This window comes from Ambystoma mexicanum, chromosome 1p (assembly GCF_040938575.1).
Source record: "Ambystoma mexicanum isolate Mex_15411 chromosome 1p, UKY_AmexF1_1, whole genome shotgun sequence".
NCBI lineage: Eukaryota > Metazoa > Chordata > Amphibia > Caudata > Ambystomatidae > Ambystoma > Ambystoma mexicanum.
The window spans coordinates 871,161,491-871,182,161 of NC_090921.1; the positions used below are offsets into that span (position 1 = coordinate 871,161,491).

Consider the following 20,671-nt stretch of genomic DNA (forward strand, 5'->3'; position numbering starts at 1 on the left):
TATAAAGACAGTGCTCTTGTGAATGTTCAGGAGACCCCTGCCATCAGAGACACTGGGGCCCGCATAACTGTAGTTGATGAAAGATTTTTCAAGGTTGAGGATGTTGCTAAGGCACCCAAATTCCTAACTAAGCTTGCTGGAGGCCCTGTCCAAATGCTTCCACAGTTACCAGCTCTCATCCAGTGCAATGGCATGACTATCAAGATACCTGTAAGTGTGCAGAGTGAAGTACCTGTTGGGGAATGACTTAAAACCTCTTGGAGTTGTATGAAGCACCCCCAGGCCTACCAGAAAAAGGAAACAGGAGCAGACTAGGAAGGCCAGAGAGAGTACCTTAAAGGGCTCAAAGAGGAGATTATAGAAGAGAATATATTTCCCAGTCCACAGGATTTACTGACTGAAATTTCTAAGAAGAAGGAGGAAAAAGGGAAACCTACACCTCCAGCAAGAAACCAGCCAGCACTCCTGTGCTACCAACAAGGACATCCCGGAGAGGACTGTCCAAGATCACACCTGTGATTCCTCCACCAGCTGAGGCTGAGTGTGAGGAACAACCTTAAGTGGTTGAATCAGCTGCTGAGGAATCAGAGCTGGAAGAGGACCTTGCTCCTGTTGGAGATCTGGATCCTGCAGACCATCCTGAGCTGCAGTCTTTGCTGGCAGAAAGTGGACACTGTAGGGCAGACTTTAGCAGAGGGCAAAAAGAGTGTCCTACTCTGGAAGGTCTTCGCCAACAGGCGGCTTCCCAGCTGGACGGGCAAGAGCCAGGGAAGCATAGGTTGTACTGGAAAGATGGCCTCTTCTACCGTGAACCGACTGAGTCTACCCAAGGGGACTACAGAAGACTTGTAGTGCCTCTTGGAAGCAGACTCCAGTTTCTACAGTTAGCCCATGAGATACCTTTGGCTGGTCACTTAAGCTTTAAGAAGACCAAGGAAAGGCTCTCCCTGCATTTCTACCGGCCTAAGTTGGGGTCTGATGTACATACATTCTGTAGGAGCTGTCACATTTGCCAAACCTCTAGCAAGAGTGGAGCCAAGAATGTGGCACCCTTGGTGCCTCTCCCAGTGGTGGGAGTTCCTTTTGAGAGGGTAGGAATTGACAATGTTGGTCCTTTAGACCCTCCCAAATCTTCAGGAAACAGGTTTATCCTGGTTGAAGTAGATCATGCTACTAGGTATCCTGAAGCCAAACCTATGAGAACTGTAACAGCTCAGGCTGTTGCTAAGGCCCTACTTGGTATTTTTACCAGAGTAGGTTTTCCTAAGGAAGTAATCTCTGATGGGGGATCCAATTTTATGTCCCACTCCATGCAGGCCATGTGGAAAAACTGTGGAGTAATTTACAAGTTCTTAACTGCCTACCATCCTCAGACAAATTAATTGGTAGCGAGGTTCAACCATACAATGAAGAGCATGATAGGTGCTTTAGAGGAACCCCTCAGAAGAAAGTGTGACCTTCTACTGCTATGCCTTCTATTTACATGTAGAGAAGTCCCTCAGGAGGGAGTTGGATTTAGTCCCTTTGACTCCGAACTTCTTTGTGGCCATCCAGTTAGAGGCCCCTTGGCCCTGATTAAGGAGGGGCTGGCGAGTGTTGCTTCCCCAAGCCAGTGAGCGTCACTGACTATGTGATAGGTCTCCAAAGGAGAATGTCACACATGATGGCTGAAGCATCAGATAACTTAAAAGCAGGTCATGCTCTGGTGAAGCATTGGCATGACCAGAAGGTCAACATGGTTGAGTTTTCTCAAGACCAGCTAGTCATGGTATCTACAAGGCAGAGGGCCTTACAGGACAAATGGATAGGACCCTTCAAAGTGGTGGGTAGACTTGGAGAGGTCCACTATCTGGTGGACTTAGGCAATCCTATGGAGGCTCCCAGAGTCTTTCACACCAACTGTCTAAAAACTTATGTCTCAAGACCAGAAGTGGGAGCTTTGCTTCTAGCTTCAGCCCAAGCGGAGGATGAGAGTGAACCTCTACCCGACCTATTCAGAGGCCAGCCTTTAGATGAGAAAATAGAAGGAGTTCATCTCTCTTCTAATTTGACATCTGAACATCAGGAGGAGTGCACATTTTTGTTAAATCAGTTTGCCTCCCTGTTTTCACTATCACCAGGCTTGACCCCTTGGGGTCAGCATGATATTCAAACTGGTGACTGTTTACCTGTCAAAACCAGAGGTTACAGGATGTCAGATCATGTAAGATCCCACATCAAGGACGAGGTCAACAAGATGCTTGATCTCGGGGTAATACAGCCCCCTACCAGTCCATGGTTTAGAACAGTTTTTCTAGTACCAAATGAAGGATCCAAGGAGTTAAGATTCTGTGTGGACTGTAGAGCTTTTAATGCAGTGACCAAGACTGATGCCCACCCTTTACCAAGGACAGATGAACTGGTGGATAATCTTGCTTCAGGTAAGTACCTCAGTATATTTGAGCTCACTTCAGGCTTTTGGCAAATAGCACTGACAGACCATGCCAATGAGAAAACTGCATTCTCAACCCCAGCAGGCCACTACCAGTTTAAATTAATGCCTTTTGGATTAAAGAATGCACTGCTACATTCCAAAGGATGGTTAATCAAGTTCTGAATGGGATGGAGTACTTCTGAATGGCATACTTGGATGACATTGCCGTGTTCAGCCCTACTTGGAAAGAACATGTTGACCACTTAGGATATGTTTTGCAGGCTCTTGAGCAGGCCCATCTGACCATAAATGCTAGTAAATGTGAAATTGGTCAGAGTAAAGTGGTCTACCTTGGAAATGAGGTAGGAGGAGGTGAAATAAGCCCATTTCCTAGCAAAGTACAATCTGTACAAAACTGGGCCACCCCTATTACTCGAAACCAGATGAGAGCCTTCCTAGGTCTCACTGGGTACTATAGGAACTTCATTGAGAACTATGGGTCCATAGCTTCTCCCTTGAATGTGATCTCCTCTCCCAAATTCCCTAAAAAGGTCAGGTGGAATGAGGAGTGCACTCAAGCATTTGAAGGCCTAAAGAAAGCCCTTTGTTAAGCTCCAGTCATAAGAACTCCTGACTATAACCAAACCTTCATTGTTCAAACGGATGCTTCAAATACAGGTATAGCTACAGTCCTTAGTCAACTGGATGAGAAGGGTAGGGAGCACCCCATTTGCTTCATCAGCAGGAATCTGAAGGAACCAGAAACAAGGTGGCCAACCATTGAGCGTGAGTGCTTTGCTATTATGTGGTCACTGAAGAAGTTTAGACCATACTTGTATGGGTCTACTTTTGTGATTCACACGGACCACCAACCCTTGAGATGGTTGATGCAAATGAAAGGGGAAAACACAAAACTACTGAGATGGTCAATCCGCCAGCAAGGGTTTGATTTCACCATTGAACACAGGTCAGGGTGACATGACCAACATGCTGACAGTCTCTCCAGGATGTTTGAATGACTGGAGTAAGGAGATTCATCCAGGAGTGGATTAAATGCTCCTTTACCTTAGAATAGGGAGATAGGGGATGCGAGTGTTAGGAAGAATTCTCAATATGTGCTAATTTACCTTACCTTTTGAGACCCCAAGCAACTTTCTAAGTTTCTAGGTTTTTTTTTTTTTTTTTTTTAACCTGGGAAGAGTATGAGCCTTTGTTTCCCATTCTTCCATGTATTTTGTGTGTTTTTACTTTTGTGTTCTTTGGTTATGGAGTTTTAAAACAACTCCAGTGGCATCATCTTTTTCTGTGTGTCACACAGCACCTTCCGTGCAGTGGCACGGGGTGTCATTCAGACTCCCCAAGATTTAAATACCTTCTATGGGACTGACTACCATTTCCCAGAGCATGTAAAATGAAATTGGCTTTACTAGTCTTTTTAAATTTACTGACCCAGCACACATCTTCCCATAGACTGCTGGAGGGGTTGCCTAGCTTCCCCTGAGTCAAAACACTCATGTAACAGTAAAATGTTACCTTTTCCTACTTTAAATGGCCGGTGGAAGTGGTTTAGATCAACTACTATGATTTTTCGCGACAGCTAACAACGGTAGCTAAAAAAAGGGGCAGCCATGTTTTTCAATATGGTGCCCCAGACCTATCTGTAAAAACAGACTCCGGTCATCCTTTTTCACCATTTCTTTTACGAAAAGTCCTTCTTGTGTTTGTCTCTGTGTGCCAAACCAGGTTTGGTCCCTTTGTTCGTTCCCTTTGGCGGGCTTCAGTGCTGAAGGCCTCCTCTGTTTCCAGAGTGTCTGGGGTGGACAGGATGTGAGTGAGGTGCCAGAAACTCCCTGTGCTTAGTCTCTGAGGAGAGCTAAATGCACTTTGGCATGATTGACTGGCTGACTGTCCGGCAAGGACAGCCACCCTGCTGGGTAAGTGATAGCCAGGCTGAATGAATGGGGGAAAACTGTTTAAAAGCAGGTCTCTGGGACTTGGAAAGCAGAGTCGACCACTGGAATGAAAGAACCAAAGACGAGCTAAAGTAAGAGGACTCCTGCAACTCCTGAATGACCGGTGAAGCCATGCTGCAGGTCTGTATTGCATGAAACTCCAATTGACAGAGAAGCCCTTCAAGGTTAACTTCTTCCCTTGGTGGGAACAACCAACTCGTAAGCCACCTGACACTGACCATAACTGGTCGAATTTTCAGCAGAGTGCTGTTGAAAACCGGATAGCCAGTGGGAAGAAAACCAGCTTGTGGACTTTAAGGCACTCACACCTTAAACTGACGTCTTGCTACAGCTTTGGCCTCATCCCTGGGCAGTGCAGGAACTTCCCGATGTCCTCCTTCTTGTCCCCACGACTGAAGGTCAGGAACAGCGAGATCTACTCGACTGCCAGGAACAACTGCCTCAGCTACAGCTTTCTTCGTTAACAAAGTACTGTTCAAACGTGGTTCAGAACTATTTTTGGCCTTCGAGGTTTCAATAAAACAACTCACATGCATTTCGAGACACGTGTGAAATGAGCATGTGTGCATGCAATTTTTCAAATTGAGCGTTATAATTACTAAAATGAACATAAATACTCATAGAGACCTGCGCCCGTTAGATTTTTATCTCCAATATTTTATTGGAAAAAGCATCACAGTGTGCCCTTAACGATGACACATGTTTTGGCATTAGCCTTTTTCAATTCAGGGCATGTAACATTAATTAAATTGATAACAGAAAACATGCGTCTTCTTGTGAACGTTGGTCAAAAAGTCAAATTTCATAGGTCAGACTAGTTTTGGTAAAAGCCAAATCTCTGTTATAATTACTAGACTCCGAGCTCCATTTGCACATCCTGGTGAGACAAGTGCTGATGGATAAGAGGAGATGCACACTGTGCCGAATTCTGAGTATTTCATAAAGAATCACCAATAAATAATTGCGTTAACGACTTTTAAACGGTGTATACATGTTTGGATATATTTGGCAAAAGTGTAGGCGCAAGGCCCGGCATGGTAGAGTCGAGGCATGGGTGGCACTACAGAGCCTGCATGGTGAATGTATGTGCGTTTCCTGGACACATCAATCACGTCATTTCAACTGGTGCCTCTGAGTAGGCTTCTGTTCAGTGGGCATGCTAAACACGAGACCACTGTGTTCTGATAAATAAATTTCCCAGCAGATGGTTTGTGATAACTCAGAAAGCTAGGCTTGCACAGGCCACATTGTTCACATGTTGCAATGTTATTTGCTGTGGTAATAAACGCGAATACTGTAATAGGGGTTGGACATGTACTTTTGTTTTCATACATTAATAAGATGGTCTATTTCCATGGCACCAGGGCTCCTAGATTAGCAACAATGGTCTGGTTCTGTGATCTACATACGTGTGGCCAATCAGACAGTACATGCAGAAGAGGTATAGGAAAAGGTTAGTAAATGACAAATGCAGAAGTTTAGAAAGGATTGAAAATAACAAACCAAAATCAGGGTCTGGCTACCACTTTTCCTCATGGTGTTTGACTGGTGCAATGTTTAGTAAAATTTTGCCCACTACCCTGCACATTTTTTATCCATCCTAATTTTGAATGGTAGCATTTATTTGTGACTCTTTGGTTATAGTTAATCCACACACGTGAAATATGTGAAAGAATCGCATATCACCCCCTTTTAACCATGACTCCTAACTATGGCTAAAGTTTGCTTAATGCAAACATGATGAATATATACTTCCCCAACCTTCCAGAAGTATGAGGAGGAACATACAAATAGCAAGGACATATCCGAACGCAAGCATGCAAAGTTATCCTAATCTCAGTACTAATGATGTCTAGATGGCAGAGCATGAGCAGTGAGCTTCAAATTTAAAGATTACTCTGGTGGTTCCCTTGCAGGAGCTTGTATAGTGTTGAAAGTGTCCAAGCAGCCATCAGGGCATTTTGCAGATACAGGAAGAGCCAGGGGTCATTTCCTTGGTTTCGAGGTTGCTGGTAGGGCTAGTGAAGGGACTCATGGGCAAGTTGACTCTGTTGTTCTACCCATCTCTTCAAGATAGGTTTGTAGAGATGACTTGCAGTGCTCTGTCACGTTTAGCAGGAAGGGTGCTTGGTATCAGTGTTGCCATTACAGTGTTTTCCAGGCAGACAGTCATGCAGGATAGACCCTTGGGATAGTTAGGTGAGTAGAGTGTTCCTATTAATTGAAGCTCCTGTCTTCACCTGGCTGGCAGAGGACTTTGCAGTACAGAGTATTCTATGTATTTTTTTTAATTTGAATTTCTGTTCAGCACTGGCCCTACGCAGAGGATCTCAGAGTGCCGTAACAGGTCTGTTTTGATGCCCTTTCTCAAAGTGGTGATGGAGGGTGCAGTGTGGATGTGAAAAGGTAGGGTATTCAATTTCCTGTGTGCCCAGTGGGTAAATGTTTGCTTTTTGTGCATGTTAGTTTGCAGAGTGGGATGTGTAGGAGATGCTGGCTTGCTTGTCTGGTGGGTGATGGATTTGAGTTTGTCATGAAGATAAGATGGGGTTTTGGAATGGGTGTCTTTGAAAACAATGCACAGAGCTTTGATGGCAATTCTTTGGGGTACAGCAAGCCAGGGGAGCTGGGCTAGAGCTGGGTTGATGTGTGAATGTTTGGGTAATTGGAAGATGATTCCAGATGCTGCATTTTGTATGGCTTGCAGGGGGCAAGGTGTGGCTGGAAAGTCCAGTGAAAAGAGCATTGCTGTAGTCCTGTTAGGAAAGAATCAGTGCATGGAATGCGGTGCAGAAGTCAGCAGAAAGAAGGGTGTGTCTGGTCTTTCATCGTAGAAGTAGTTGTGGATTGCATGTTTTGGTGACAGCAGCTGTATGGTGAGTGTAGGAAAGGTGGGAGTCAATGGGGAAGCCAAGGGGGTTGCCAGCTGTGGAGAGGTGTATGCGAGAGTTGTCTGTGCTAAGTTATTTGATCCAGGGGTGAGTTCGGATTTGTGTCTGGTGACGGCAAGGGGGCAGATGAGGAGGTATTCCGTTTTGAAGACATAGAGGGCCATCCAGTTGGAGAAAAAGGTTTTTGAGGATGTGGAGTTGTGAGGAGGGATGATATTTGGAAGTATATTTGTGTGTCATCTGCATATTGGTGGAAATGGATGTGTTTGCTAAGGAACTGACCCATGCATTCAACATATAGGTTGAATAGTGGAGAGATTGAGGAGAATTAACAGAGAGACCATTCGGCCTGTTTGGCCGGCATTGAGAGACAGAAAATGCAACCTAAAAGAGCATTTTAAAGCAACTATCTATGCCAGGATTTATGGTGATGCCCAGAGCTTTTAGGTAGATGGAGAAATACTGAATCTGGGAAAAAATGCAATGGCATGCCATACTCTTCAGACCCTCAGAAAAGATTTGAGTCCCATAACCCAGAAGAACAATGGGAAAGAGAAATTAGATAAGATCCCCCACTACAATACATATAGACAACCTCTTGACAGTCACTGTGGGAAAGAGCGAAATATGCATATAGGGAAGCAGATTCAAGCAGAGCTGCTGATTCTGATGAGGGGAAACTAGATACAAGTAAAGAGACATAGAAAGAGAAAGCCACAATCACAGTTAGTAAAAGACCCAATCAAACCGATTCATGCCATTTCTTTCTGAACCTTTACCATAAAAACATGAAATATTCTGTTTAGGAACATCTGGAAATGTACAAGCAGATAATGGCATCATTTTGTTTGAAGAGTGATCAAAATGAACATTCTGAATTTTCTAGCTGCTGTGCCGGAAACTCAAAAATCATTACAAATGGTCCTCTTACCAGGCAGCCATCTTGACATATTTTTCAATTTACAGAAATCCCAAGAAGCCCACAAGGCAGCCTTTAATTTGAAGTGTACTGAGGATCAATCTACTAGGCAGTTTGCTCAAGAACTCAAGAGTGAATTTGCCCAGATGTATCAATATGTCAATAACGAGAATAGGGAATACAAAACCACATTCTGTCATCCCCTTCCAAAATAAGTAGTGACTCAGTTAGTTAATCAATGAAGTTGATGATACAAGGACTGTGGAATCTATCATCAGCCTGGCTATGAGGATCTGTGAGGTACAGAAGCGAACATTACCATAAAACAAAGTAAAAAAAAAAATACCTGCCCTAGCCACCATTAAAGTAGTTGAAGTGAAGAGTACTCCTCAATTGGACTTAGAGAAGGGGGTCAATGAGCTATTCTTTTGTAAAATAATGACCCTAACCAACCAGAGAATTACAGTCCTCAATATTTAGACTCAAAAGCTATCCATGGCTATAAGTATGCGTGTCCTACAAAGAGAAATAGTTAAAACCCAGGAGTAGGTTCCCATGGAAATTCAAGTCAGAATGTTCCCAGCGGAAGAATGCAATCATCACCTCCTAGGACAAATTATCAAGAAAATTACTCTACTTCTTCCCCTTGGTTCCAGGATAACAGATCCAAATACCAGGGCAAGTGGCAATCTAACAATATATATAACAACAGTTCCCATAATTGCCAAAAACAACTTCCTTAGTAAGCCTTGTAGAGAAGAACAGAGATATGACCAGCAAAGACCCCATAATCTGGAAAGTGGAGAGCTATTCTCACTACTGGAGAGACAGGTCAAGCAATTGACAGAGAGCATTGGTCAATTTGTGAGATTCACACAGGGAAATCCAGATTTTTATCAAAACCTTGGCTAAAATGAACGAAAGGTCAGGGTGCACAATGACAAGAGGAAATTGTTCAACTTCAAATACACAAGGAGAAGAGGAAAGGGTGAAACAACAGAAGAGTTATGCCAAGACTTAGAAGATGTTTCTTTTACCTCATGCAAAAATACCAATTTTCTGCTGTGAAATTGGCATATGACGATTGTGAACCCTCTTTATTCCTTGATGGAAACCTAAAAAAGTGATATTCAGTTGCTTCTTTCCCTCCAATATCTCCTCCAAAATAACAGACAATCCAAGAGAAAACAAGATCAACAAAGAAACAGAATGAAAAGAAACAAGGAAATAAAGAAAAGAAAGAATCCCCTATACACAAACCCCAAAATGAACAAAATCCAAAGATTTTGACAGAACCCCAAAACAAAAGAGTATTCATCGGTCTCCAGGTGTTTCTTGGCCTCACAATCCCAGCAGTAGCAGTGACCTGGAACCCACAGAATTGGAGGAAGTCCCTGCTCACATGTTAATTTTTAAATATTATTTAATTCCAACAGAATCCTTAATGAACCCACTTTAACTTGATCCTGAGGAGAATGCCCCTTTGGGGATTGTCTAAGATCACGCTTATGAAATTCCAAAAAACCAAATGTGATCTGAATTATCTTCTAACTAACACTTTCTCTGTAATTTTGGAGATGAAGGATGAAATGTTTTTCGTGTTGTCCAAGTTCATGGACAGCGTGACTTGTCGGCTGTCATAGATATGGGGTCCGAAGCGACATTGATATCTAGAGAAGTGCTTCAGACTCTCAAAAAAGGAAAGGGGAAAAGTTATTGCATTTCTCCCAACCCCCTCCTTGGAGATTTTCACAACTTTGATGGGAAGCAGATCCATGTAGATGGCGTAACTGAAATAGTAAATAAAACAGGGTAACATAGACTCAGCCATACAATGATGGTCATGGCCCCCCCAGAGCAAGCCAGTTTTACTGGGAAACAATTTACTTTGAGACTTTTGCCCCTGATAGATTGTCTGAACGAGGTCTCCCTTTGGACCCAAACTCACTGCCTGACCAAATTACAAAGAAGTGCCAACTATATCAGTTTGAAGGGTGTCTGTCATTTGATTGAAAGACATCCTGAACTAGTAGAAATTAATTTCCAAAACACTCAAGTCCAAGACCATGAACCTTTCTCCAAACAATGAGTGCTTCTCCACTCTGAAGGAAAGTACCCTGAAAATGTATACCCAGCATGCCTCCAGTGGGGAAAAAGGACAACTGTAGGAAAACTCTGAAAAATAAATCAGCAGCCTAACTCCACTACAAAGAAAAGGATAACTCATATTCATCCCCATTCACCCTAATGAAGATGAGGTGTAATTTCTCTCCAAAGTTTGCTTAACACGAAGCAAGTTTTATAAATGTGATATTATTAAGAAAATTACAAAAGAATGAAACGATTCCCACATTTAATCTGATTGACGAATGGGAATCTGGACTGTATGCATTAGATTCAAAACACATGGGCGCCAGCAGGTGCAAGCTGGAGATGTGAATTGGAAAAATAAAAAAGTCATCATTTCTGGTATTGAGAGATATCACGTCTTATTTGTATATCAGCAATGACATACTGCATTGATTCAGAATTCATTTGGATCACTTTAATAAAAAAGTCTGGTCCCGAATCAGGGGGGGAGGAGGGGCGGACAAAAGGTATTTTATTTTGGTTGGCTAAATTGCTTTCGCATGCTCCTGAAGTTCAAATCAAAGAAGAAATTACTATTCCGGGAAATTTGCAACAAAATATAAATTAAACAAGGACAGACCTTGTTTAATTAGGAAGCTTTCATTAACTTAAATAGCATTCTTCAGTAACAAGTCCTGTCTACACATTCAACTCCATTGGTAGGTCTCAAAATTGATACATTTCCAAAACTGCTTGATAATAATGATACCCATGGCATCATTTAATCCCCAGAAGCCACCATTGGAATGGCTGCTGGGTGTAACTATTGTTTCAATGGAGTTAGCAATCCTATAATTGGTCCAATACCAGGAGATTATTATGACAATACTGACAGTAACTGACAAGAACCATTTCATATGCGACAAGAGGGGAATGCTATGCAGAGGATGTTACCTGTGAGATGCTTGTAGATGAGATTGTGTTTAAAGTCACAAGTAACTATCACAATGCTAACAAATCAACTGCCCAGGTAGACCCCATAAATAAAGATCTGTCCACTCAGTTAGAAGATTCTTTGTGGAATGGCTAACCCAGAAATATTTCCAGGCTTCATCAAGATGGTAGACAAACAGATCACTATGGCTGATGGCTATGAGACAGAAGGGAAGAAACAAAAGTTAAGACATGGATTTTCTGATTTCTTTTTCTGTAGATGCATGATTGTGAACATATTTCTCTTCATTAAACTATACCTACGGACCCTAATTTGGCAAACATATTTTTAAAGAAATAGCTGTTACCTCTAGCATCCATGGATTAACCCACGGGTGGGAATGTTCGACCAGTCCACAGGTCACATGGCCTCTTGCTAATATTGATCATGGCCTTGCACAGATCTATGGTTCAATTTGACTAATGGATATTATACTGCCTCAGTACTCTTTGAACACCAATATAAACTCAGCTTTATCTTTGGGGGACAGCAGTAGGCATGGACCAGAACTCGCACTGGGTATATTAACAGTGGAAAACAAAAGTACAACTGTTGACAAACATCTGGACGAGATCCACCATGTGATCCACCATGTGTTGACACAGTTAAGAAATGCAATTGTGAAGTAATCACTACAGAAAGCACTGTGGTGCACAACTAAAGTAAACATTCTAGGCTATATAATCAAAGCTGAGGGTCTAAATTGTCTGAAGAAAAATGGTGAGGTTCTCATGAAATTGAGGAACCTCTAAAATCTATGCAAATTATGTACCCCTTGGGATTAACTAACTACAGTTCAAATAGGATTACGCCACAATCCCACAACCCTTGCTCCATCTTTATTTATCTTTATTATTTTTGGGATAATATAGTGAATAAAGACTATTTTATCATTGCAAAATACAAACAATACAATACGAGGAAAAAAGAAACTAGAAATTAAAAAACAGAATCAATCGCATAAGTAACTAAGTACTGCAATTATTACTCAAGCATCAAATGAAGAGATTATCGCATAGATACAATATGAATAACAATGCAACACATCAAAAATGGTAGTAGTGAGAGAAAAAAAGAATCAGGTTTAGGAAGACAATTGCATCATTAGTAGTATAGATGTGTTATTTCCTATACATCCAGTGGACATATGTCTCTATATATAGTAAAAGCATTTCTGATTCAAAATAGAATCTCAATAAATACTGTCTAATTTAAGGTACATCAAAAAGCTGGTTAAATCCAGAAGAGCACCATGTAGAAATATCCAAAATGTGGTAAAATGCTAGATCAAATTATTGTCATTGGCAGCCATAAAATGGGACCAGATATTTGTTATTTAAGCAGAATTATGTTTTAAAGGACATGGGTCATTACCGACCTGTCATGAGCAGTCATCAGACTACTGCAATTAATCAATAGATATTCGGTAGTCTCCAAATCATGTTCCCCATTTAATCTACAGGTACATTCCCTCCTAGGAATTTTCAACCCGGCCCCTACCTTTTCCAAAGTGTTAACAAGATTACATTTTATCTTCAAATACTTCCAGAGAATATCATTATCAGGAAAAGAGATAATATAAGCCGGGCCATGGGTAACTTGTAGTAATGACAGGATATGTAGACCAATAGTTGTTTTAGTTTCCAGGCCTACCAAATTCTGTTCAAGATCAAAAGATTTAATGCAATATCATGTTATTTTTTTACACTGCACATACTGAAGGTTATATATTAGCTCTGGTATGTGAGGACTCCAGGAACGGTTGAAGATATAATCTAGTGCACATGCTTTGAGGAACAACACACAATAGTAATATCCCTGTGTCTAGTCATCAAGATAGAGCTAAGTTTGCCGATGTTAAATCCTTGATAAACATGCTCAATAGGAGTTGTTAACAGCAATTTGAGTAACATTTTTACATTTTTGCCCTCAATTTGATCTAGTGATTTTCTCAGAGTAGTGGCCCAAATTTTAGGCCCATAAGTAATCACTGGCAACATTTTAGTTTGATATATTAACTGTGTATTAACTGCATATCCCCAAAGTCGATAGCAAAATGTTCTAAGTGTGCCAATCTGCTGGTGAGCTTTAAGTTGAATGTTTATTAACTGGGGTTGCCAATTCAGTCTGTGATAGATGATAATGCCAAGATATTTAGACTCCATGACAGTTTCCAAAGTAAGCCAACCGAGGGTCCATTTGAAAAGCCATAACCTTAGATTTTACTGTGTTGATTTTGAACCGATTTGAGATGGGCTTGTAATCCACAGAGGGTATAATCCATAATAACTCATCAAAGTCATCAGCATACACTAGCCACTGAAGAATCCCCCACCCAATTTTCAGTGGGAAAGCTATATTCATGATCAGTGCAGCGGACAAGTCAAACAAGCATAGATTAAAGTGGTTAGGTGCTACTATCCAACCCTGATTCAGACCTGTACAAGTACATACCCAATCAGTTACCACACCATACTGATTCATTAGAATCTTAAATATGGTGTTCGAGTGGAGGGCAATGATCATAGTTAATAGTTATTAACCCTTTCTGAATGTTCCATTCTTGCAGGTTTGCCCACAGTTTACTCCTCACCATTTTGTTAAAGGCAGAGATAAAATCGATAAAGGCAACATATAATGATTGTCTTAGAGATTTACAGGCTGACTCCACTATAGTCGCTAGGGTTAACATATTCTCAAACGTGCTGCAATTTCAGCCAAGCCATTAGTACTGTTAATGTGGCTAACCCAATCTTCTTGAGAAACCCCACTAATAAGGGGTGGATTGACCTTTTGTTGAGGTGGCCCACAAATCCCAAGTAAGCCCAGAAGAAACACAGTCAATCTAAACCAGACTCAATGACGGAGTAGATAAAGTAGATAAAGTGAACATCAAAGCTGGGACAGCATACAAGCACTGAAATGTTGTCACTCTGCACATACTTATTAAAACCAGTGTCTTAAGTACTCCACATATGTCACCTATCCCTGTTCACTCTCGGTTTTGTAAATTGATAAGATGTTATCAATTTACCAAAACCTAGAGTGAACAGGGATAGGTTAGAAGGTTTAACTAGATATAGATTCCATAAGTGTTAAACATTTTCATTGGGTTACACATATCTGATGGCTCCATCTGGAACCACCACTGTATTGATAAAGGTTAAACTACATCATCTTCATGGCAAGGGGTTGATTGGCATACTACTTGATAAGTTGGCATATTGCTTAACAACCCATGTTCAGCACTGCCCCTCTCCTCCTCCCCTGCTACTTTTCCCCTCCTCTCTTCCCCACACTTAAACAATCTCAATGTGACCTGGCCTAGTAAGATTGTTGTCTCTGTCCTCCCTCTGTTCTCCCTCCCTTGCCTCATCACGCCTTGTAATTGGGACATCCTATATCAAGATTAGACATCTTAATTGTAACATTTTGGAAAATCTTAGATCAAACATGTGATCATTAAAATAATACCTGCATTGTGTTTCAAGGTCAGAATGACACAACATGTTGACATTTTGTGGCTAATAGCAACATCTATCAAAATATGTACAAAAATATATACTGTTCCATTTTAAGAATAGGCAAAAAACAGCAAAAACACAAAACCTCTCCAAATTTAACAATAGGGTGGTCATTCAAGTGTCTAAATGGGCGCAGTTACATAGAGAATTTGATATGTGTTTTATTAATCTCACATGTTCACACAGAAAGATAAATCAGAACAAATTAGCCGTTGCCATGTTTTGAGAGACTCACCCGCCCTTTTCTGTTTGGCATGGGACAAAGTAAACCACAGCTACCGACAAGTCAGCGGGGAAGTCAGAAAGATGTATAACTGCATGCATACAGGAAATAAAGGATGAATATTATGGAATATGGGGAAATGAACATCGAGGATTTTGGGAATGAATTGGCGATGGAGAGCAGAGCTGACATCATTTGAAGGATTGACTCTGTACACATTGGAGACCAGCCCATTGAGAGAAGGAAGAATCATTTATGTTTAGAAATTGATTTCCAGATAAATACCTGAAAAGAGGGTTTCCTGATTTAAGTATCACATACCCCAGCTGAGTTTCGGAAATATGAAGCCACATACAAAAGGTAAATTGAACCCCAAACTGTCCATATAGTAACCAATGTCAAATCTGCGAAAATATTGGGCAGGTTGAATCCAGTGGAATGCAATTTGCGATCAGGAACACAGGTGTGGGTATTTAAATGCCCAGTGTTCTTCTAGTTACATTGAACGCACAGTGAGATGATAATTCTTTAAAGCCCCATGTACTTTTTTTTGAGAAACCAAATGTAAATCTGAATACATTTTGGTGGCACTTTAATGCAGAATTGCCTTTTTAAAATGTAGCACCATTTAGAATACAGGGTTGACTCTGGTGTGAACTATATTTATATCAAGACACAATAACATCTGAGAGAAATTATGCTTTCAAGCAGCCAGGGGAAAGGGGGTTTGTCAGATTAGATATAGGGGAATAATTCTATTCAATAAGAAATGTGGAAGAGAATAGTATATCTACAAATCAAAAATATGTGCTTGCTGAAAACTGTACCCAAGTCTGTTATAAACTGTGCATGTATACACCGATTGATAGTTACAAATGTAAATAGACAGACACCAGTGCACACACACAGGTGTAATTGAAGCTGCATACATAGTTGTATTCAAAGTCATACATACACACAGATAGATGGAATGTAAAACACTCAAGTTTTGAACATACATATGTTCTGAACGGGGTAAACAAATCCTTGAGTGCATGTTTAAATTCAAAGCTGCAGGAGCCAAAATCAAGTGCACATTTTCTACATCAAATGACCTAAAGATAGACAATAGCTCTTACCTGCTCATGGACGTCAATTGATTGTAAATGTTCTCTAAGTATTGATTGTTCAAGAATCTTTCTCTGATACTATGCTAGCCTGGATGCTGGAGAAAATCTAATGTTTTAAACACATTTGCATCATGTTGAAATTCTATCATGAAAGAAACTGGTATTTAGAATACAATATATCTATATGTAGACTATTAAAGTGAAGGCTTGACTGATATTAGTGAGGTTCATCTTGGCAGGTAATTTCACTTTTGGATGATTATTGGATTTGCTATAAATACATTGGAGTGATCCTTACTGTGAACAGCTGGGAACTGCCCTTTGACGTTTATTAATACTTTTCATGTTTTGAAAATCACACTATTTCATTGCCCAGATTTGTGGGGTGGGATTGTATAAATGGGCTGTGTAATTGGATGTTATGCCAGCATGAGCCTAGAATTGAAATGTATTAAAATACAAATATCCCTATTGTCACAGTGAATGTCACAAGACTACATTAGCGCTTGGTTCAAAAAGAATATACTGATCAAAATAAGTCCATAGGTAATTGAGATGTCTGAATAAGTTTTGAGATAGAAGATAACATAGCATGTGAAGATCGTAATCTTGTTTCATCTTTATTTATCATGAGCTGACACGTGTTTCGACCAGCTTGGCCGTTATCAAGTCCTGATTGAATTATGTTGTAATCAATCTCAGGATTATTTGTTATGTTAATGTGGGATGCCACTTCTTCTCAGAGTAGTAGCTTGTGAGAAGAGTCTTAGTGGATGTTCTAATATCAATGTTCCAATTATTGATTTTCCACAAATGAATTTTCAGGATCTAATTATTAAGGATTATCCAGCATCCTTGGTATATAAGGGGTTAAATCCCCCAAAAATCTCTCTATGTCGCTTTCCATCCATGAACAAATATTCCAACACTAGTGAGAGAAATCCTTTTTCATTTTAGCTGTGGGATGTTTTAACCCACTAGGCTCTGCCCTGCGACATCCCTGTGTGCTGGTGGCCCAGAATCAGAAAAATGTCAACAAAAGTCCTATGCGTGCCAAATCCTATAAAAATTGCGCTTTGAAACCGGAAAAGATGGCTGCCAGATCTACTTTGCCTGTTGTCAGTGGTGAAATGGAGACCACACTGCTGAAAACATGTCACTGGGATGCCTACCAAGGAAGAAGGGAAACTGCCTGAAAGGCAGTGCTTTATTGCAAGAAACCCAGAAATTGCTCTTAAATCCCATTTTCTTGGTTCCTGAAAATACAAAATAACAGTCCAAAACACCACAAAACATCCAATATCTTTGCTGGGTGTTACCCGCCACTTCATTTAAGGAATCAATATGAACACACAATGTCAGGAAAAGTGGAATCTATCATCAGAATATCGACAGTAAAAAATGTGTTTGCCTGTGAAAATCTGTCAAAATATGGATGCAGTGCCAGCAGCCGCCTGTATGACAGCTGTCATTAGTTGCCTCAGAAGCTTAAACTTGTGCAATTGAAATCAAATGTCTATAAATTAAGTGACCAGTTATCGAAAATAATATAGGTTGCAACTATTTAATCTCCATGGTTTAGAGACTGCAATTAGAGTTCTGGTTGGCTATTTTAAAATTGCAAGTTTATTTTCAACAAAGAAAAATTTAACAAAGTGACTTTTAAAGTTAGCCTGATGCAAGCCAGAACTACATAGCAACTTCCCCTACTGGGCAAGGCACCTCCCTTCTGCTCTCTGGACCAGGAACACACATTCAGGTGTTGATTAAGAGGGGAGTGGCACTGGGGCTGCTCCTGGGAGAGACAATGGACCTTACTTGGCTGAAAGGATATGCAGATTGTAAAGTGTCAACAGTGGCCTCTTCCAGAGGAAGAGGGCGGAGATTGCTGCTGAAGCTGCAAAACCAAGGAGGCGGAGAAAGACATTTTTGTTGATTCACAATGCACAGAAAGCATATTTCTAAAAAGACTGATAAAGGAATGTGCGAATTTGTAAAAATTGTAGAATTAATAACAATGTTAATATGATTTTTGTGTGCACATTTTAAGAGGTGCCAGAAATCTGTGAGATGTTCAGGGAGGGCACAGTGAAAATTCTGGTTTTGTAGCAATTCTATTTATGACAGAAGCATGAAACTTCATACAATTATGCCCAGATATCATGCGCAAATATGTACAAAATTGTGGACAAATCAGATGTTGTGTCCCGGACAAAAAGTGCAAAAAAGTTGTCAAATCCAGACCCAAGATCCCACCGCAATGAGGATTGGAAGAGGGTTTGCTCCACAAAATATGTGATCTATGTATGTTATTGGTATCAAGATTGTACGCATGTAAAGATGTATTATATCAAAAATAGATTTTATGTGCAAAAGGCAAAGGGGAGGATGTTTTGCCTCATAAACCACATCATCATGATGACACTCTGTTTACTCCTCCAATCAAGGGAGAGAGCAGACTTTAGCCAATAGACTACCTAGGGGGTGAGCCTAGGATAATTCAGCATACCCACCCCTATATCAAACACATAAATAGAGACAACTGAGGACCTAAAAAAAGACACTTATCCACCCACCATCCCAATTTGGCAAAGCACTCCGAAGGAGATCTATCCATACTCCTTGTTCCAGACTTCTGAAATTTTGCAAGCAGAAAGGCTCAGAGCATAGCTGAATCATTTTCAGCTGAGCCTAACTTCCAGAACCCATCCCCAAACTTAAAGGGGAAACCAAAGAAGCAGCCAGGCTGTGCTGTAACTGCTTGCCTGCCAAAGAATTATCTTCATAACAGAAGGGCAGATTAAATCCCAGTCTGGTGCTGTGCAGACCAGAGAGACATTGCAGATCTGGTCCAGTCGTGCTGTGCAGTGTAGACCAGAGCGCCTTGCTAACCAGTCCTGCCATGCGGTGTCCAGGGTGCCTTGCTGATCGCTGAACCAGACCAGTCTGGTGTGCCAGCAGACCATTCCAGAAAATATCCCTGACCAGATCCCTGACGGTTCCATTCAAAACATTGGTAGTGAGTATCCATTGTACTGGATTGCCACTAGCCTATGTACTGTCCATAGCCATCCCTGTCCAAATCAAATCTATCTCATATCCAGAACTGTATTGTTAGAAATCATTTTTGTCTTGCCTGAACTCTCTCCCTTATCCTATAGTGCTCTGTAATAATAGTGTTAAAATCATCTTTGTGCTGATATAGTTCATCTGAAGAAGGTAAGCGTCTCGGCCGGCAACAACCTGATCGGAGGCGTCCTGGTCTGGTGGTTGTGCTGTCGTGTAGTTTGTTTCTTCATAGTCCATCCCTAATGTAACGAAACCTTGTTTGTACTTTTAAAAGCACATCCTTGTTTTACAATTTTGCCTCTATCTGAAAAAACCGACCTCCACGAAAACATCCATAACTTCTTCATATTTCGTGCTAACATCCTAAGCTTTCTAAAGAACCCAAAACTGCATCCCAACTCCTTATAGTTTTTCCTCAATCACACTTACTGCGCGCAGAAAAGTTTGCCGCAAATTTTTCGTTTGCCAAATATCTATAACGTGTAAAATAGCTGTACATTGCACCCGACCGAAAAATTAAGTTTTCTACTTGCTTATTACTCTCAAATCATTGCTAGTGTTTGTCTAAACCCATACAAAGCAGCTCCCATTAGAATTTAAACAATTTCAGTGAATTAAACCATTTTCATTGTTTTACCTCTTCCATTTAAAGCCAACTTTAAAACCATTTTTGACAAGTTTGCCAATCAATTCTGTTTGTCTGTGGTCTTTGCTGGGGGGAAATTGGGATTGATATATTTTGTTGAATTCTGTATTCCTGAATCCTGTTCTCTCTCCTTATATCTCTTTATACTGCATATTTGGTGGATGAAAAGGGGTGTCCCGGGGGAAATAGTAATCACATTGCCATTTGATTGAACACACACAAAAGGATTATTTCTCTGCTGCATTTTTTTTCCCATCATTGCTCCTTGTGATTAAATAGATTGTTTAGTGTGGCATCACCCCATTGGTGATCATTGTATACTCATTAAAATAGTGTCATATATATTGTGCAATCCATTAATAAATATTTTAACTTTGCAAACCAGCCTGCTTCCTGGTTCAGTGTGACCGGGGGAGGATTCAAATAGAGGGGCGTGATATAAGTGGTACATCGTTCAGAATAAAATAATTTATAGACACAAATAAATAATTAAGGGTTTCAGTTGTGCATCCCGCGCTAGGCATTGATTTAGGTGAAGAGCCAGATTTAAATCACTTACAAGATTGGGGGCTTGTCACGAGATCTCTGAATCAGACATACCACTTGTGACAGTCTAATACAGCATGCTAACTGACGGGGTACATAAACCCTGTTGGGCTACCACGCTGTGTTACAGTGTGAAAAGCACCCCTCAATAGGAACGCTCTAAGGAATTTAGTCTGTTTTGCAAAAATAAAATAACTCCTGTAAGTCAGAAAGGAAATTAATATTTCCGGAATGGCAACCTTGGTATAAATCAATATGGCAAAAGAACACTACTGCACAAACTATTTGTCAGGG

The 20,671-nt window shown here is 40.7% G+C and overlaps 1 protein-coding gene across 1 annotated transcript in view; it reads right to left on the reverse strand.

Moving 5' to 3' along the window:
• The window catches only part of LOC138581958 (uncharacterized), a 479,211-nt gene that overhangs the window by 286,416 nt on the left and 172,124 nt on the right, over positions 1–20,671 (reverse strand). The gene's annotated exons all lie outside the window — the stretch shown is intronic.